The 19,694-nt window shown below is 36.8% G+C and overlaps 1 long non-coding RNA gene across 1 annotated transcript in view; it reads right to left on the minus strand.

Annotated features, from left to right (window-relative positions):
* Positions 1-10,040: 10,040 nt before the first annotated feature.
* LOC132158496 (uncharacterized) overlaps positions 10,041-19,694 on the minus strand; it is a 28,543-nt gene continuing 18,889 nt past the window's right edge. Inside the window, exon 3 of the long non-coding RNA XR_009437690.1 lies at positions 10,041-10,225. This is a non-coding gene — a long non-coding RNA (uncharacterized LOC132158496). The remainder of the gene's footprint in view (positions 10,226-19,694) is intronic.

Here is a 19,694-nt window from a genome sequence, read left to right on the forward strand (position 1 = left end):
CTTGTTCTCTCAAGCGTGCAGCAATTATGAATGTACCATTCAGGGTGCTTTCTTTTCATAAAAATCTTATGTTCCATGTTTTATTTAAAAACAAATGCCCAAAAGTTAAATAAAATGTAGGAATACCCAGATGAGAATTTATTATTGCATAGCTGTTTTATTTTAAAACTTTTTGTCTTTACTTTTTGTCAGAGTAAAGGCAAATCAATTGCTTATGTACTTAAAAAATGTAATAAATATTATTATGTATATATCATTTAAATGGCATTTTTATATATTTCACAGTGCATATTTATTTTGCATTTAAAAATCACTTAACAAACGCATACAGAAATGGCCAGTTGAATTAATGTATTATTTTGTTACATTTAATGAAACTTTTAAACATTTAAAGCTTTAAATATGTCTGTTTGTTAAGCTGAAAGGATGATTTATCAAATAATATGTAAAAATTCTTCCTTCACTTTAAAAAAGTGTGTAAGTTTAACAGTAAGACGAGGATGAGAGTGTGCTTGGTAATTTAAAGCTGCTGCCTTTATGTCTGTGTGTGTGTCAGTGAGAGATGTTATGGGGTCACCTCATACCCCCGAGGCAGGGCAAACCCTTGGCACATTCTGTGAGTACTGGACTCAAGAAACAGTCACAAGGGATCCCTCTTGCCAAAGTACACACACACACACACACATAAGGATGCAACAGAAGATTTTGTCAGCTGGCTGGATGAGCTGGGTGGGGTAGGGGATCTTACTACACTACACCCTGCCCCTCCTCCCAACCCAAAGAGGAATCAGATGGTGCAATGACACAGAGTGTGATGGAAAGAGAGCCAGATATATCAGCAGGCGAGCTATTAATGTCTCACAGACACACACACGTAACACAGGGGTATGGTTACAGTGTATTATATGGAGATGATGCTCTTAGACTCTCTGGCATCGACCTGTACGTTTGTAAGTTGTATAACAGCTAAGACGCTGTCAATGGAAAGTGTTTTTTTCCCTTCCTTTGTATGTGAAAGCTTAGGTCATAAGTCAAAATGACCTGAATATAATATTTCTGTACCTCCGTACCTTAAGAACAAATACATAATACCAAACTGACATTTGTTTTATGGTCTTTTTTTCACTAATGTGACGTTCAGTTGCCATCTTAACTGCTCAGTAGATTGATATATGCTTCATAGTAATTTTCTGACACACATGAAAGCTTACCTGCCCTAAATGAAGTGTTTTTGAGTGTGGTTTGGCCTTGAGTTTATGCTCTAAACATGCCCTCATTATGGGTTGGGTCTGTGAGGCATCATCTCAGCACAAACATATTCTATTTTTCTCTTTCACTACATACAGACTAAAGCAACATGCCTGTATAAGCGGGTCACACAAAAGAAACTGAAGTAAATAACCCACATTTACATCAACATATTAATCGCTTTGCATCCTTCCTCCATCCACCTCTGTTAAATTTTATTTGTATTATTTTAACTGCTGACCAAAACATATTCAAGTTACAGTTATATAATGAGTATGGGCTTAAAGTGCACGCTCTGATCCTTAATTTGAAGGTATTCTCACAAAAATTGGAGGAAAGGTTAAATAATTACAGCTCTTTAATATGAACCTCCCCACTTTTTACAAGGGACTATAAGTAATTGGACAACTGACTCAAAAGCTGTTTCACGGACAGATGTGGGCTATTCCTTCATTTCTAGATCAATTAAGCAGGTAAAAAGTCGGGAGTTGATTCTAAGTGTGCCATTTGCGTTTGGAAGCTGTTGCTGTGAACCCACATCATGCTGTCAAAGGATCAAGCAATTTGTCAAAAACAAACTCCATCAGAGAGATAGCAGGAACATTAGGAGTGCCCAAATCAACTTTTTGGTACATTCTGAGAAATGAAGAACGCACTGTTGAACTCAGCAACATAAAAATGCTGGGACATCCACGGAGGACAACAGTGATGGATGATCGGAGGATCCTCTCCATGGTAAAGAAAAACCCGTTTACAACATCCAGCCAAAAGAAGAACACTCTCCAGGAGGTCTAAAATCAAGAGCAGACTTCACAAGAGCAAATAGAGAGGGTTCACCACAAGGTGCAAACAAGGCCAGATTAGATTTTGCCAAAACATTAAAAAACAAAAGCCAGACCACTTCTTGAAAAACATTCTTTGGATGGCTGAGATTAAGATCAACCTGTACCAGAATGACGGGAAGAAAAAAGTATGTGGAGAAGGCTTGGAACAGCTCATGATCCAAAGCAAACAACATTATCTGTGAAACATGGTGGAGCGGTGTGATGGCATGAGTGTGTATGGCTGTCAGTGGCACTGGGTGACTGGTGTTTAGAGATGACGTGACAAAGGACAGAAGCAGCCGGACGAATTCTGCCCAGATTCAGTCAAATGTAGCAAAGCTGATTGGGTGGCACTTCATAATACAAATGGACAGTGACCTACACATTTTTTTTATTTTTTTATAGAATTGTGTCAGTGACTAAAAATATATATGGATCTAACTGTAGATAAAGTGACAGACAGAGACAGACAGACACAGACACAGACAGATTCTTTTAGGTGTTTGTGTGCAAGTACTTGCATATGCATGTGCACAAGCTTTTTGAACTAGATACAAATATGTTATCGTTCAGCCAGCACAGTTCACTCAGAGTAGCAGCAACACAAGGATCTGTGGATTCAGTACTGGGAGGCCAGAAAAAAGGTCTCTTACTGCCAGTGTAAATCTTCCTGTGGAATTCAGACTACTCTGTTTGCTGCTCCTTATCAGAAAGAACCTCCTATGTCCTTAAAACTTCACCACAATCTCTCCATTCTTCACCTGGAATGTTACATACTCAAAATTCCTCACACATTGTTGAACGCTTCCCATTTCAGAAAGCATCAGTGGGAATGGTTACAGCATCAGCATCACGTGAAGCACTGAAGAATCAGGAAGTCTCAGCTAAGAATCTGAAAAGTTCTACAGCAGGAATTCCCTCTGCGCTCACAATTATGGGACAACTCCCACACAGACAGACACTGCTGCTCTGGTTCTCCTAGTCAAGCAGACCTAGTATGGTATGGGGAGTGAATGCACTCTGCAAATACAATCCAAAATGATAAAGATCCCAGCACTGATGTGTATGAGGTAAAAGCCGTTCCTTCTGAAGTTTGCTGTAAGCGAGGCGTCTGAACATGCCTGAGGAGTGAGAGTCACACCAGATTAAACCTGTTACACAACACACTATAAAATGACCACAGCCTTGTCATATCATTAAGATTAGGAACTCTCTCACTGATATTAGTCAGGCCAATGGAAACTCCTGCTGCTCTCCCTCATATGGGCATTAGTGGTTTGTTTCCGTCAGCCAAAACAGTGTGTTCTTGCACTGTATCATTAGACATGGAAATTCAGCTAAAGCCATCATCATCCATCTGTCTGTCCATTAGTCCATCTATCTATCGATCTATCTTTTAATCTATCTCTCCATCCATCCATCTGTTCATCCGTCTATCTTTCCATCACCTATCTATCCATCCATCCATCAGTCTATCTATCTTTTCATCTCTCTCTCTCTCTCTCTCTCTCTCTCTCTCTCTCTCTCTATCTATCTATCAGACTATACCTGATGATCTTCCTATATATCTTACTGTATTATGTACCGTTATAACCAGCAAAATGTGAAGTTCTTTAAAAGTTAAAACTACTATCAACCTTTTGACAAGGCTTTGTCAAACCAACATTAGTCTATCATGGCACACTTTACCAGCCTAGTGCAAACATTTTAATCAGGTGGTATACTGTAGGCCTACTATATCCAGCCAACCTCCCAGCTGAATTCTGCTTCAGATTGTTCATATATCTCACATATTAATCAGAAAGCACACTAACGGAAGGAAACCACACGCCAACACAGGAGACATAAGACAGCACACATTTTATGTTTCAGTGCAGAATGACTGTATGCATAGAAATAGTGAGAAAAAACTCATCTCATGTCTTTCTAAAAATGGACTAAACTAAAACACTTCAAACACATGTGCTGAAACTGTATCCCATATAAAGTGTCGTTAAGATCTATGCATATACTTAAAACTTGAATATCAGTTCCATTATGACTACAGCAGTGATATTGAGCTTGAGGGCTGGTGTCTCTAGTGTGTTTTGGTTCATTAACAGCCATATTGGCTCAGAGAGGCAATATAACTTGAGATTTTTATTATACTGTCAGTCAATGCAGTTACTACTAACTATTGATGGCCCACCGAACACAGGTGTGTGTGTAGACATGAGTGAAAGCAGGAGAAAACCCTTAGGCTTCAAGGAGATGAACAAAGACATCAGCAAGCAATCCGTAACACAGCACTGCTGCAGGGACACACACACACACACATGTAACACAAGGTACATAGACAGTCATGCAGCTGTCAGAAGTCCATGCATTCCATTCATCAGGCTGTGCTTTGTCTCTGTCCTTCTCTCGTTGTTTGTCTCTATCATCTATGTCAGCTAAATTTATATGAGGTATAATCCTCAAATGCTCAAACAATGAAAGAATCAAGGAAACTGGTTTTGTAATTGATATGGGTGTTTCTTTCTAAAGAACAATGTAAAAGATTACCAGGTATTGGATGTTTTTTCGCTGCTAACAGACACTTGCAGAAGTTATATTAGTAACATTTTTCAGTGCGCTTCTGTAAAATGTTGTATGAACATCCAAACCTGTCAATAAATATTGTAACTGTGAACAAAACTAATATTAATAGTTTACTGTTAAAATGTTTTTATTGATCTGAAACTGATTGATATGGTTTAAGGTTATAGTTATAATGTATTTAATAAAAATTTAAAATTACCAAATGATAATATCAAAAACTATGTAACATATCAAGTTGCTGACTGCTGGAACAGCTACTGACAAAATGAATGCTGCCTCTCTTTATGTTTGTTTATGAGTGTTTATGTGTGTAATTGGCCCTTAAAGACTCCCAGAAGTTGTCTGTCCGATCATCTTGTTTGACCCGTTGGCACTGTGCTCTTCCTGCCAACTAAATTTAATCTCATTACAGCCACATCACAGCACGCGCACACACACACACACACATACACACACACACACACACACACACACACACTTTGCGAAGCAGTGCACACTGTCTTATACCTCAAACATATACTGGCACAGATGTAGAAATACAAACAAACCTTTTTTTAAACAAACATATTTCAAACACACAGAATAATCAAAACTCCACATACATACATTTAAACACAAACCCACACTCACACACATACACAAACGTGCAAATTCTCTGGCTCCCAGCAGTGTTATAATGAGAGTGTTGGCAAGGGCATATGGCTATGTTGGATTAATCCAGATGATGTGCTGATTATTTAAACGAGTTTTACTCATCTTTTAATGTCTGACTAATTCTGCTGACTCAGGGCTGTTGACCTTGAGCAAGGTATGTATACATGTGTCCAGTTGTACATTAGCGTGCAATACATAAACTTAACAGATTTTTATGAACAGTTCATCAGTTCATAAATTCTGTCATTTTTGGGTGAACTATCCCTTTAAGTAATGGACAGCTGACAACTTAAAAATGTTTTATACATTAAAACCTTTTCTTTCTTTTGTTGGACAAACCTGACTTGCTTAAACAAGTTAGCTAGCAGTCATTTAAATTTGATTATATAAAAGGGAAAATACAGTTTCAATGCTTTTTAAATAATAACCTGTGCAATAAAATTGCAAAATTAAATATAATTTATTGTGGAGGGAAAGTTAAAGAGTTTAGGCAGGGGACATAAATAGAGAAGTTCTAGCAAATTTGGTGAAAAAAAAAAAGAAAAGTTTAATCCTAATTGTAAAAAAATAAGAAAAAATGTTTGAAAGGTAAGACATGGCTGACCAGCCCATCTTATTCCATTCTTCTCTTTGGGGTCCTTTTTCCACATCCAAAATTTTGAAGAGAAATGGATCATGAATGCAAAGCATTCATTTCCCTGGAACAAAGGGAAAAATAAACAAATGGAAAAGTAAAACAGAACACCTATTTCTATATCGGGGTGTTTGCTTACACATAATCACAAATGCGTACACACAAACAGAAACACACATGATGAAGATCATTGACGTTAAGCAAAATGACCTGTTTGGAGTGTGATATTTTCAATGGCTGTCACTACTGAACAGACCTAACACTGGCATATTCCAAACACTTACACAGTCACAACGAAACCCTCAAATGTGCTTTCTTAAAGGTTTCAGGATGTTATACAATGAAGCTGGGTGGGCTGACTCCGTGTTAGAGACAGTCATTATTGCAAAGAGCGATAGAGACAACTCTCTGTGTGTGTGTGTGTGTGTGTGTGTATGCCAAGTGAGGGGGGCATTTCCCTAAGGGGGAACGTGCCACTTGGATCGGTAAATCACCATCGGACCCCTACTCTGCTCTCCTCCCCCACTTCAGACTGTGAGCCTGTCAGAACCGATCACCTCATACAGTGTCCTAAGGGACAGAGAGAGACCGACTGAGAGGGAAACATATGGGGGATTTTATTATTATGAAATACATACAAATAACTTCAAATCTGTTGCACACTAGATGATACACTTTTTTTCTCCCTTTTTTAATCACTTAATGCTAAAAGTAATGAAATACGTGTCATTACAAAAGTTCTATTACCTCACACTGGACTAATATAACTATAATCCACACAGAAAGTCATTTTGAAATGTATGTCTTGTAAAAAAAAAATAAAAAAAGCTGAACGGTCTGAAGATCGTGGAGGAGGGAGAGAGGTAAGAAGTGTGTCTTATTAATTTATGTGCTGCTGGGCTGGTCTAATGAGATTACAAGCAGAGATGGCGAGGACACAGAGCCACTATATTAGAGCTCTGAGTCAGACTAGGAGAAGTACCCAGAGCCACGGGCCCCTTCCCAGCTGCACTGCTCTGCTACAGGGGCCCCTAACCTTAAACCCAGCGCAGCTATGGCTTATCACATACTTACAGACATGCGTGAGTCAATGGCAATGTAGAGCACTTGTACGTCCACACACACTCATGTTTAAATGCAGAATTAAAAAAGATTTGATTTTATTTATCTAACAAAAAGCAACTTAGAATTATTAGACACTAACTAAAACATTACATTATTATTTTTTACTATTGCTTATTTGAAGAATAATAAGGAATAATAAGCTCAACATATGCCCCTAAAACTAAGATTTCTGCATTTTTGTATTTTAATTAAGGCATAATTTGGTAAGTCTTTTTTAAGTTATTAATTAAGTTGTTTTGCCTGTAAAGACTATTGGTGAATTCAGGTTTTACTGTTCTTGTGGGGACATTTAGTTCCCACACTGCAGACAAAGCATGATCCACAAACAAGACAAAAAGTGTCAGTCATGGTGCTGTGGGTAGTGCATTTCCTCAAAGCATGTGAAGTGCCACTGTGTTCATGAGAGACCAGGTTTAAGTCCTGCTTGCATTATTTCATTTCCATTGCTCAGTTGGTACACATGCTCTGACATTTTGAGTGATGGTGGTTATGTAAATCAGTCAGTTCCAATTTTTTGGAATGGTAATATATAAATGTATATTTGAATAATTTTTTTAAAGGGGTCATATGATGCAATTAAAATGTTTCCTTTCTCTTTGGAGTGTTACGAGATCTCGGTGCATAAAGAAGATCTGTAATGTTGCAAAGACTAAAGTCTCAAATCCAAAGAGATACTCTTTATAAAAGTTAAGAGTCAACCATGCCCTCCTAAAATGGCTAATTTTAACACACCCCCACGTGTCTACATCACAATGTGCATAACGCTGCCCAAATACTCATGCAAAAAAAAGAAGGTGTAACTTTTATTCTTGCTATTACCGCTGCCACTGCTATGTTGTGGAGTCACTGTGTGTTTCATTCTGAAAGTGAAATTACTTTGTTTGGCCTTCCGAAAGAGGACACAACTAGAAATCAGTGGTTAAGTTGTATTTACAACACTTTTCCAGAACAGTTCAACCCAAATATTGAAGATATTGAAGATTCAAACGCGAGTTTTGAGCAGTGTAGAGTAGTGCTTGTTGTTTGTCATTTCTCCAATCACAAATGCAGTTATGGTTTTATGTTTACGCAGTGCGATAAGCAACGCAATGCATTAAAAGAAAGTATAGTCATTATAATCAGTAATTATGTCCCCACTGGATGCAAAAAATGCTTCGTTTATAATGGGTTTTATTGGTTTTGTCTCGTCGTGCCGGAAGACGGCATTACAGTATGTTAAGGGGAGTAACATTTCCGTCACATGATTGAGGCATTCAGCCAATCACAACGCACTGGATAGCTGGCCAATCAGAGCACACCTTGATTTTCTGAACAATGACCTTTGTAAATCTACTCGTTTCAGAAAGGCGGAGAATTTTTAACCTTAAAACACATTGCATTACACCAAATACACAACATAATGTTCTTTTTAGCAACATCATATGACCCCTTTAAATTCTGAAATTTAAAAAATGCTCAGTATGACAGATTTTTGTTATTGACATAGAAATAAACATAATCTTAAAAATGTACCTTACACTGAATATTTTTCAAAATTCCTAATTTTCACATTTAAATTAGCTTTTGAATGCCAGGTTTTCAATGTGATCTCAGACTTCTATATTTCTATTAGCTATATGCTAACAACGATATTAGCCTAGTCTCTTCACACAACCAGAAGCTCTGAACAGGTTTACTGGCATCTATCCAACTCCTTCCTCAGCATTTGCCCTCTAAGTTTGCTCTCTTTTTTTCCATACTGTCTTTCTGGTCTCAAATCCCTTCCTACAATGTGTCCGCGTTTAAACTAAAAGTGCGTATGGGGAAAGACTCTTAAGATGGTCTTACGAGTTGACGTGTCTTGGTGTGACGTATGCGAGGATCAAGGCTCTTAGGGCAGACCTGGCTAAGCTAGTTAAACGTTTCCGGCCGTGGCTTCCCCTGCTCCTGCTGCCTCATGGCTTTTCCCTAACTTAGTCTATTGGACCGAGCCACAAATAGCTATGAGAAGGGATGAGTGCGCTTCTGAGGATGGCTAATAGGCTTAATGGGGTAGCCTGACCTAACAAAATCACCATCAGTGTGTTTGCATGTGTGCTTGTGCATATCTAGAGCTCATTCAGATTGACACACTTTCATGACTGTGGTTGATAAACTGAAATTAAATTATAAATATAGGCATATGTGGATTGTGAGTGAAATAAGGTTACAAACAAACGAGGCTATTAGCGCACTAAATATTAAACCATGTTGGTTTGGTTTCTTGTTTTAAGCATGAATCTCACAAAATTTTATATTTAGACTTAAAATGATAGTTCACAGAAAACTGAAAATTATTTTATTAATTACTTATCCTCATGTGATTCAAAACCCTTAAGACCTTTATACATCCTTCATACATCTTTTGAACACAGATTAAGAGATTTTTGATGAAATCTGAGAGCTTTCTTGACCCTGACCTGGCCCAGAAAGGTAGTAAGGACATTGTTTAAATAGTCCATGTGACATCAGTGGTTCAACCATAATTTTATGAAGCTATAAAAACTCGATGCAATAAAATTTAAAATATGTATTGTTTTAGGAATGTTTATCTATTTTTAAGTTCAAATGCTAATCTTAAATGCGATCTAATAATTTTGGTAATTATTTGAATTTATGCACTCATTTTCACTAAATAAATGTTCATTTTTAATGAGTGACCACCTACACAAAGTTAGTTATTTTGCATAACACATGATATACTTTTTCAAATTGCATCATATCGAGTTGTTCCCACAGGTTTTTTGTCATTTTAAAATTAATTTAGTAAGAAGTTTACTGATGAATCTTGAATATTTGTTAGTAGATTTCACACACAAATTGTTGCAAAATACAATTAGTGAATGAGACCCAGAAAATGTTTTTTTTTTTTTTTTACCATGTGGTATAGTGTAGTAGCGTGTGTGTGTGTGTGTGTGTGTGTGTGTGTGTGTGTGTGTGTGTGTGTGTGTAAATGATGTGCGTCATAATCCTGGATGGAATTCCCTCATCAGTGAGAAGGTGAGTAAATTCAGCTCTGTGTAATCCTAATCCAGACTCCACGTCAGAAGACACAATGTGTCCCCCATTTTGTCACTCCATGTTGACAGGATTACCTCCTCTTTATTCCTCCTGCTTACCAAGAATTCCATCAGCAGCTCACCTGTCACATGCGCAAACACACACATTCACTATGAGATTTCAGTAGGCACAATTCCTTATTTCTTGTGTGTAAATACTGTCAAACATTCTGATAAAAGATGTCAAAAGTGGTGTTTGTGTAATCAACGTGTAACCTCCCCTGACCTGACATATTTTATATAAACCGGGTTACAGAACATTCCTTTTTTTCCCACAGCATGGCTGCAGTTACCAAACTCTGGTGAACGTCTGCTGTGTGAACTCTGACTATATCTGAAATAATACATCAGTCACACTGGGCCTGAATGGGTCTCTTTGTCTCCTTGTGCTGCTACAAACGGAAACACACGCATGCATGTACATACAGCATTCTGAGAAGTTTTGCGTAAGAATCCGCAGGCCACCAAGGATTGGTCACGCTGTTGTTTTAGGACTGAATCGTCAGCAAACGCTCGATTGTCTTTGGGCAAGAAATCAGAAGACAGCACACTAGAAATAAAATCATCCCAGAGTGCAGTCTCACTCTTGCTTTTTTCATCTCCTGCGCTCTCTCGTTCTTTCCTCAAGATATACCCACAGGAGGTATGAAGACAATGCTGACTCTCACACTTCCTTGAATACTAGAGCCAATAAACTTTTCATTTGATCTCTGTGTTTCTGTCTCTACTTCTTTTCAATATCTCTCATATTTCATTTGCGCTCATGTCAAACTTGCTGCTGTCACAGCGTGACTTTGTAAGTTGTGCAGTGGCTGGGATCAGTGTGCTCCCAGTGTGAGTATGTGTGTGTGTGTGCAGTCTACTAGATCAGACTGCTATCATCAAGGGAACTGTGAATAAAATCCATAACTTTCATTGACATTTAAAAAGGCGGAAGCAGAAAGATCTGGATTTCCACAACGAAAAGAAGCACTGAAGGATAAATGCTACTGGACTGACCCAAGATAAGGGCATTTGCACTGATACATTTTGTACTTTAATCATTCACATAAAAAAAAAAAATCAGAAATGCAACTGCCCTGACATATTTAAAGCACGGATACCTTTATTATTTTTTTTATTATTATAATCTTATTATTATTTATGTAGAAGGAAGTGCACTTTTCTCTTATGCTTAACTTAAAGTTGTGATGCAACGTATAGTAATTAGCAATATATATTTTCATTCATATTGTGCTTGTTATCCTATGAAACAAATTATTGGAATAAAAAATGAGTGAGAGAAAAAACTCCTCCACATTTAAACAAAATGTCAAAACTTAGTCTTAAAACTCCCACTTCTCTAGAATTGAGTGTGATGCCCATCTCACAATCAATAACTGATACACAGAACCAAATCTATGAACTAATATTTTTTTGATTTTTGATAATCTGGTACATTTGAATTTACGTCACAATAGTGAAGAAAAAAAACTGTCTCTGCTTTCATCTCATTGCGACCTTAAGCAGTCAGAAGAAAAGAGTCATCTGTGTTTAACCCCTTTCAAAAGCTGCTTAGTACAGGTACAGCCTTCTGTTCTTCAGCTCCAGAATGCACTATGACTTCACAAAATAATACCCAGACTAAAAATTAATTTAATTTGCACCTGCGTCACTTCTGCTATAACATTCTCAGAGCATTTCTTATCTGTTCTGTCTGGCATTTGGGAAAAGGTCAGAAAAGAATGCACTCTGTAGACTGCAAGACTGTTCTGTACAAGCCTAACTTGCAGCTTTACTCCCCAGCTTTGTGTCGCCGCATCCTGAAACATTTACCTAACATTGGACTATTTCAATGCACAATGGAACAAAGCTGTTTAAGGAGTGGAGAATGTGAGTGTGTGCTGCTAGTTTTCATTTTCTGTATACATGAAAGACATAAACTGGCCTCCATGACAACAAATAAGCAACCTGGACAATTTCCACAGCATCTGCTGCACTTTTCTTAATTAGCATAAACATGTATTTTTTTGAGTGTGTGTGCATTTGTCAATAGGGTCTCGCTGACTTCATTCAGTGGGGCTTTGTGAAATTGTGAGTCATAATTCTGACGATGAGTGTCTTTCCACTGGAACAAAAGACATGAGGAACAAAAAGAACAGAGCAGACCTCCTTTCTTCTATAGCTAGTGCTTATACAAATGCACTCACAAACTATTCTGCATAGAACCCAGTTTTTGGCAACCAAAGTCGGAGGGACAGAATGTGTGAAACTTGTATAAAAGACCCTCAATGTGCAGACTCATACATTTATGATTACATTGTAATTCTGTATTGAGCAAATAAGTATTACGAAAAAGGACATTTATGCTGTTTCAAGCAGATCCTGAATTATGTGGCCTCCTGATTCTGAATTAGTTTTCCTGTGAATTTGCACAGTCAAGCGTGTGAGAGGAGAAAGTGAAATATTTCAGGGTAGATGCAGATCTGTCTGTGGTTTTCTCACAGATCTACAAAGACAAGTAGTGCAATATATATCCTCTTACTGCCACACACACAAACGCACGTCACTAGGAACACGGTGCCTTGTTACACAAGCCCCCATTGGAAACAGGATGCTGCCTTATCACACACATAGACTCAATGAGTAAACACCTTCACAAACAAATGTAGAAGTCTGTATCTAAACACTGTCACCGCATTTGAGAGAGAGTGTGTGGTGTCGATGAATGTGTTAAAAGTTAACACAGAGAGCTGTTATTCACAGTATGAATCAGCAGAGAGGAAAAATGAGAAGGAAACGTTTTGGTTCAGCACACATGTACACGTTAATGCACTCTTACACACACACACACACACACATATATATATAAATATATACCTGTGCACAAAAATAGCTCAGTCAGCATAAACAACACATTTCATTCATAAAAAGCAGTTGTCTCCGCCCATACATGGTCTGTCATCACCGAGTCATGTGACCTTAAACCGCAGAGCAGAAAAAGAGCAACATATACCCTGAAAGGGAAAGGAGTGAGAATAGAAAACTAGAGAGAAAGAGAAAAGTAGAGAGATGAGGATGTTAACGGTTCTCTCGTCATCGCTGGTTGCAGTTCCTTGGTTGGTGAATGTAGGAAATACCACAAAAACGTCATGTGGACAGAGTTCACTTTCCATTGTGCGCAACCCACCCCCTCACACACGCTCATACACACATACACATTTGGCAGTTGTACACTGGAGTCACCAGCTGCCTTTCTCTCCACCCACAAATTTCACCATTGCAACAAACAACTTTCCATATTTCAAACAAACACTTAGAAAATTACAGCATGACAGCTGCATCCATGATGGGCTGCACATCACAAAAGACTGCATTTATGTGTGTTTGAGTGTGTGTGAGAGATTCACAATTTGTGTCAGATGGAGTATTGTTTCTTTGGTCTATATTCAGTTCTACGTTTATTTTTGTGACAGGGGAACTAAAGGCATTTATTCTTGGCAAGTTGACACATAACGCATCCATTGACTTTTTTTCTATATCAGAATAAAGATTTTGGAGTCACATGTATAAGGGGAAGTGTGTATCTTAGGTCCTGAAACAATTAATTTTAAGTAGGTCATCCTTTTTTATTTACCTCTTACCTTCACTGGTTAATTTTAGGTGGTCACATGGTATGAAAAAAAAATGTTTTTTTATATTTTTTTATATATGTATATATATATATATATATATATGTGTGTATATATATATATATATATATGTATATATATATATATATATATATATATATACACATATATAAAAATAACATTATATATAATATTTTATCTCTTAACTAAAAAATGATATATCTTTTCACATTGAAGTACATAGAAAACTAAACCATTTCATTAAATGTGAAATTTGGTTACACTTTATTTTAAGGTGTCCTTGTTACAGTGTAATTATACATATAAGTAATATTAATTAACTACACATACTTACAATTTGGTTAGGCTTAGGATTTGACTTAGGATTTCTTGCATGTAATTATGCTTAATTTATTATTATATTATAATATTAACTATAGTGTAACGTGTAACGAGGACACCTTAAAAAAGAAACCCTTGTTTTAAGCAATACTTCAAATACACAAACACACACACGTTGATTATATATATATATATATATATATATATATATATACACTATATACACACACACACACACACACACACACACAAACACACTTGACATCAACAGACCATGTGCTTTTCATTGTTTGTGATGCAACTCTCCAGACAGTGTCTGTGTTTGAGTGAAACAGAGATATTTCAGTTCCATTTTAACTTGTGACAGAGAGTGAAAATGCGTAGGTAACCTGCAGGTGCGTGGGTGTGTCACCAGAGACTCATGACCAGCCACTTCCTCTTTCTACAGGTATACACTGGTCACATGGGAGGCTGGAAAGAGGTTGGTCAGGCGGTAAACCAGACTGAGGTAGGCTACGTGTGACTTCCATAAAAGGACATCTACAATTGGCATTAGAAAGCACTCGCTAAAAATCTTGATTCAGAAAATAAATGTTCTAATTGTCAGTTATTATTATGGAACAGACTCGGACATTACAAACAGCATAACCTACCAGTCAGACAGTCAGTCAAAAATATTCCTTGGATGACATCTTTAAAACAATTTAAATCCAGAAACATGATAAATTTAGAAAATAAGTCATTATGCGTGTATGTAAATGAGGATGAAAAATAGACATACTAGTATTGTGACAAATTTAAACAGGGCAGCACTCTGTAAACAAGGCCATGCTATTGCATAAATCACAGCTCTGTAATTAGACTGTTTCTCTAACAGCCCTTGTGTTTTACCAACATACACACATATGCACGCACGCAAACATCCGCGCTAGCAAACACACAAAGATGCGTTTTGGGCAGCCGTGCGTAGGAGACCATTGCGTGTTTGGTACGGAACCAGGCTGTTGAAGGCCTGAGTTGTCATGGCGATGATAGTTTGATTCACCATGGTGAATAATGAGTGAAAGAGAAAGGGAAAGACAGACATGAGCAAGGGAGATTGCATCACAGCAACAGAGAGAGAGAGAGAGAGAGAGAGAGAGATCCAACTTAAGCATCATCCACCCAACAGTTACATGAAACCTGCCAAAGCTGGCTGAAAAAAACTGTAAATATGAAGATGATTCAAATGGTGTGAAAACAGTGAGAAAATCAAAAAGAAAAGCAAGTGCTTGATTGCTCATATTCTTTTATACCTAATTGAATTCAGTCATCCACGGGCGTGCAAATTAATTATTTCCATGCTTTCTTGTGAGACAGTAGTATTTATTATGTATACTCAGTGTTGGGAAGGTTACTTTGGAAATGTAATAGGTTACAGATTACAAGTTACCCTGTTTAAAATGTAATAGTAGTGTAACTTTTTCAATTACTTTATTAAAGTAATGTAACTAATTACTTTTGAGTACTTTTTGATTACTTTTCTAAATTTGTGAAAATTAAAGAATAATAAATAAAAGCATATACATCAACTTAAATACAGTTATCTAATAAGCATGTGACGTATTCTGTGTACTAAACTCCTGAAACATTGGTGTTGTTTTTTAAAACTGCTGTCTCTTTGTATATGATGATAGTTTTCTCAAAATAAGTAAAATGCACATTAAGTGACACAGAGCAGTTCTAGAAATTATGTTTATGTGCTTGTGTACTCCTATATTGAGACAGCAGAGGTTGAAAACACTGCGAGATTCAGTAGGCCTGTGTGTAGTAAATGAAACCATGTCTTTGCCATTAATTTAAAGGAGGGGCGGACTGGGAATAAAAATCAGACTGGAAAATCCAAACTCATACAAACAAATTCATGGACAAAACTATTTTTTTGTATGGACCTGACATAAAAAAGGTTTAAATCTTTAATTTGGGGACATGCAAAATAATTAAAAGTTCTCTCCTGAACTGCACCTTCACTTCCATTTTTCTCTTCAGGCTCTTTATTTTGCCCTGTTATCCATCTCTCTCATGACTTTAATACTCAAGATTGAACAAAACTATACTTTACAATACAATACTCTACAATACTATAATATATTTATAGAAAAATCCTAATACTGTACACGAGTCATGTTTTTCCCTTACAAAAATTAACCTTGCTTTTATTAGCCTATATAAAAGTAAAATAACCTTGTTTTTTTTTTTTTTGCAAATGGATTTGTATTTATTTTTAAATAAATACATTTGTAAAATAATTTTACATTTTTGGTTACCACAGTTAAACAATAGTAACCATTTTCTCTGGATTTATAGTTAAATATTAAAATGTTAATTTTCGTAAGGGTTGTTTTGTTGTCTGTCGTAGCTCCCCCTAAACCTATAAAAAAAAATCTGATTTTTTTTCAGCTAAATTCCTACTGTAACATTACAACAGATAATAATGATGTCCTTTATATAGTATTTTGAGTGATGACTGATGAGCAACGTGCTGCTGCTTGATTAAATAAATTTAAAAAACAAAGACAAAAAAGCATCTTTACAGATAAAACTGACCTGAAACCCTGAACAGTAGTTCTGCTTCTCTGCTCCAGCTGTACGCTTCCAAAGTCCACACTCTCTCTCTCTCTCTCTCTCTCTCTCTCATTGATTGCTCGGAGTCTGATCCAAACCGTTTGGCGGAGGCGCGGAGAGCGAGCGAGTCATGACTAACAATTCATGATTTATTAGAGATTTAATTATCAAATGGCGGATTCGCAAATGATCGCTTTAGTACATTCGGCGTGCAATTATACAATAACAATATTAAAATAGAGGGGCAAATCATCTGCCAGGCCACCGGGAATTGTCCCGGTTCTCCCGGTGTCCAGTCCGCGCCTGATTTCCACAGACACGCAGAAAGTGCAGGAGTCATATGTTGCATCTTTGGGGCTTAATATTTACAGACACTAGTCGATGTCATGTTTTGATTCAAGTGTACTGACCTACTTTTGATTTAGTCATCCAAAATGTGGCATATTCCGTCCGCGTTAGGCATTTCGTTTTTATGACTGGATTCTACGAACCAGACTGTATTTCCGCATCCCGGAAATTATTAGGGCGGTATGTCTCAGAATAGCCAGAAAATAAATCAGTTAAATCTGTATGTATATGTGTGTAAATATTCAAATGTAATCCCCTTTGTAATCGTTAAAAATTTCATAAGTAACTGTAATTTAATTACTCATTTTTTCTTAGTAACTGTAACTAATTACAGTTACAATAATTTTGTAATTAAATTGCGTAACGGCGTTACATGTAACTAGTTACTCCCCAACACTGTGTATACTATATACAGTAAACTGTTTTTTTGAATACATTAAATACTCAGACTACTACATTTGCCAAATACATAGGCCTACTGTATCCCACAATGTACTAATGCATTTCCAGTTTCACAGATATGAAATTGTAATAGTTACACCTGTAATAACAGCAGTGAGTTTAAATTTTTTATGACCAGTTAACAAAGCTGAACTGAGCTGGCTTATGGGGATCCAGGAAAGGGACTACTCAACTTAAATGTAAAGTCATGGCTAGGGTTGGGTATCAAGAACCCTGGATTCGATCACACGCATTCCAGCTCCACTTATTGATTTAAATGTGATTTTAATGGCGGATGAGGTTGGGGGTGTTGAGCTCGGAGCTTGAGCCGAGCCTCGGGTTTGAGTTTGTTTGGCCTTAACCATTAAGGGAATAGTTCACCCCAAATAACTCATGTCATTTCAAACCTATATAGTAAAGTTTTTTTTTTATGCTGAACATAAAGGAAGATATTTTGATGAATGCTGGTAATCAAACTGTTGATGGTCCCCATTGACATTTATAGTATTTCTTTCCCTGCTATGGAAGTCAACTGGGATGAACAACCATTTGGTTCTTCAAATATATATTTTGTGTTCAACATAAGAAAGAAACTTATACAGGTTTGGAATGACTTGAGGGTGAGTAAATGAAAACAAAATTTTAATTCGGGGGTAAGCTAATCATTTAAAACTGGATGGGCAGGAGAACTTATGAAATGTTAATCGAACATTAAAAGAAAAAGAATATCCCTCGGTGATCTTGACTGAAAAACTTTTTTAACTTTATTAATAATTAAACATTTGATTACATATAACTTCCATTTCTGTACATTTTATTTTTGCTATTGCTAGTTTATTTGTTCTTATTTTATTACAGACAGTTTACTTGTCTTTATTAATGTTTGAAATGTACAGTGGCGTGAAAAGGTTTTTGCACCCTTTACATTTTTTTTTGTTTTGTTTTTTTTGCATATTTGTCACACTTAAAGATTCAGATCATCAAACAAATTTTAACATTATACCAGGATAACCTGAGTAAATACAAAAGGCAGTTTTGAAATAATGATTTAATTTATTAAGGGGAAAAAAAAAAGCTATCTAAACCTGCCTGGCTCTATGTGAAAAAGTAATTGCCCCCTAAATTTAATAACTAGATTGCAACAACTGCAATCAAGCATTTGTGATAACTGGCAATCAGTCTTTCACATCGCTGTGGAGGATTTTTGGCCAACTCTTCTTTAAAGAATTGTTTTAATTCAGCCACATTGGAGGGTTTTCGAGCATGAATGGACTGTTTAAGGTCATGCCACAGCATCTCAATTGGATTTAGGTCTGGACTTTGACTTGGCCACTCCAAAACCTTAATTTTGTTTTTCTTGAGCCATTCAGAGATGATCTTGCTGGTGTATTTGGGATCATTGTCCTGCTGCATAACCCAAGTGTGCTTGAGGTCACAAACTGATGGCCAGACGTTCTCCTTCAGGATTTTCTGAAAGAGTAAAGAATTCATGGTTCCATCAATTGTTAGTATGATGTTCTTTTTATGAAATGCTGTGTTTTTTTTATGCCAGATGTAACAGGACACAAACGTTCTGAAAAGTTTTCACAACTTTTGTCTCATCAGTCCACAGAATATAAAAGACTTGGGGATAATCATATACTTGAGACAAGACAAGACTTCGTGACCTTTTTGGTCAGCAATGGCTTTTCCCTTGGAACTCTCCCATGGATGCCATTTTTGCGCAGTCTCTTTCTTGTTGTTGAATCATGAAAGCTGACCTTGTTCTTTTATGACCTCCTGGATGAGTTGTCATTGCACTCTTGGAGTAATTTTGATAGGCCGGCCACTCCTGGGAAGGTTCACCACTGTTTTCTCCATTTGTGGATAATGGCTCTAAGTGTGGTTCGCTGTAGTCCCAAAGCCTTAGAAATGGCTTTATAACTCTTTCCAGAATGATACGTCAACTATTTTGTTTCTCATCTGTTCCTGAATTTCTTTAGATCATGGCATGATGTGTTGCTCTTTAAGCATGCTTCACTTTGCCAGACAGGTTGTATTTAAGTGATTTCTTGATTCAACAGGTCTGGCAGTAATCAGGCCTGAGTGTTGCTAGTGAAATTTAACTCAGCTTAAAATAATGTGGTTAATCACAGTTCTTTCATGATTTAAACACAATAAATTTTTCATGTAGGGCCAGGAAGGTTTGGACAGGTTTTTCCCTTCA

The sequence above is a fragment of the Carassius carassius genome, chromosome 15 (genome assembly GCF_963082965.1).
Source record: "Carassius carassius chromosome 15, fCarCar2.1, whole genome shotgun sequence".
NCBI lineage: Eukaryota > Metazoa > Chordata > Actinopteri > Cypriniformes > Cyprinidae > Carassius > Carassius carassius.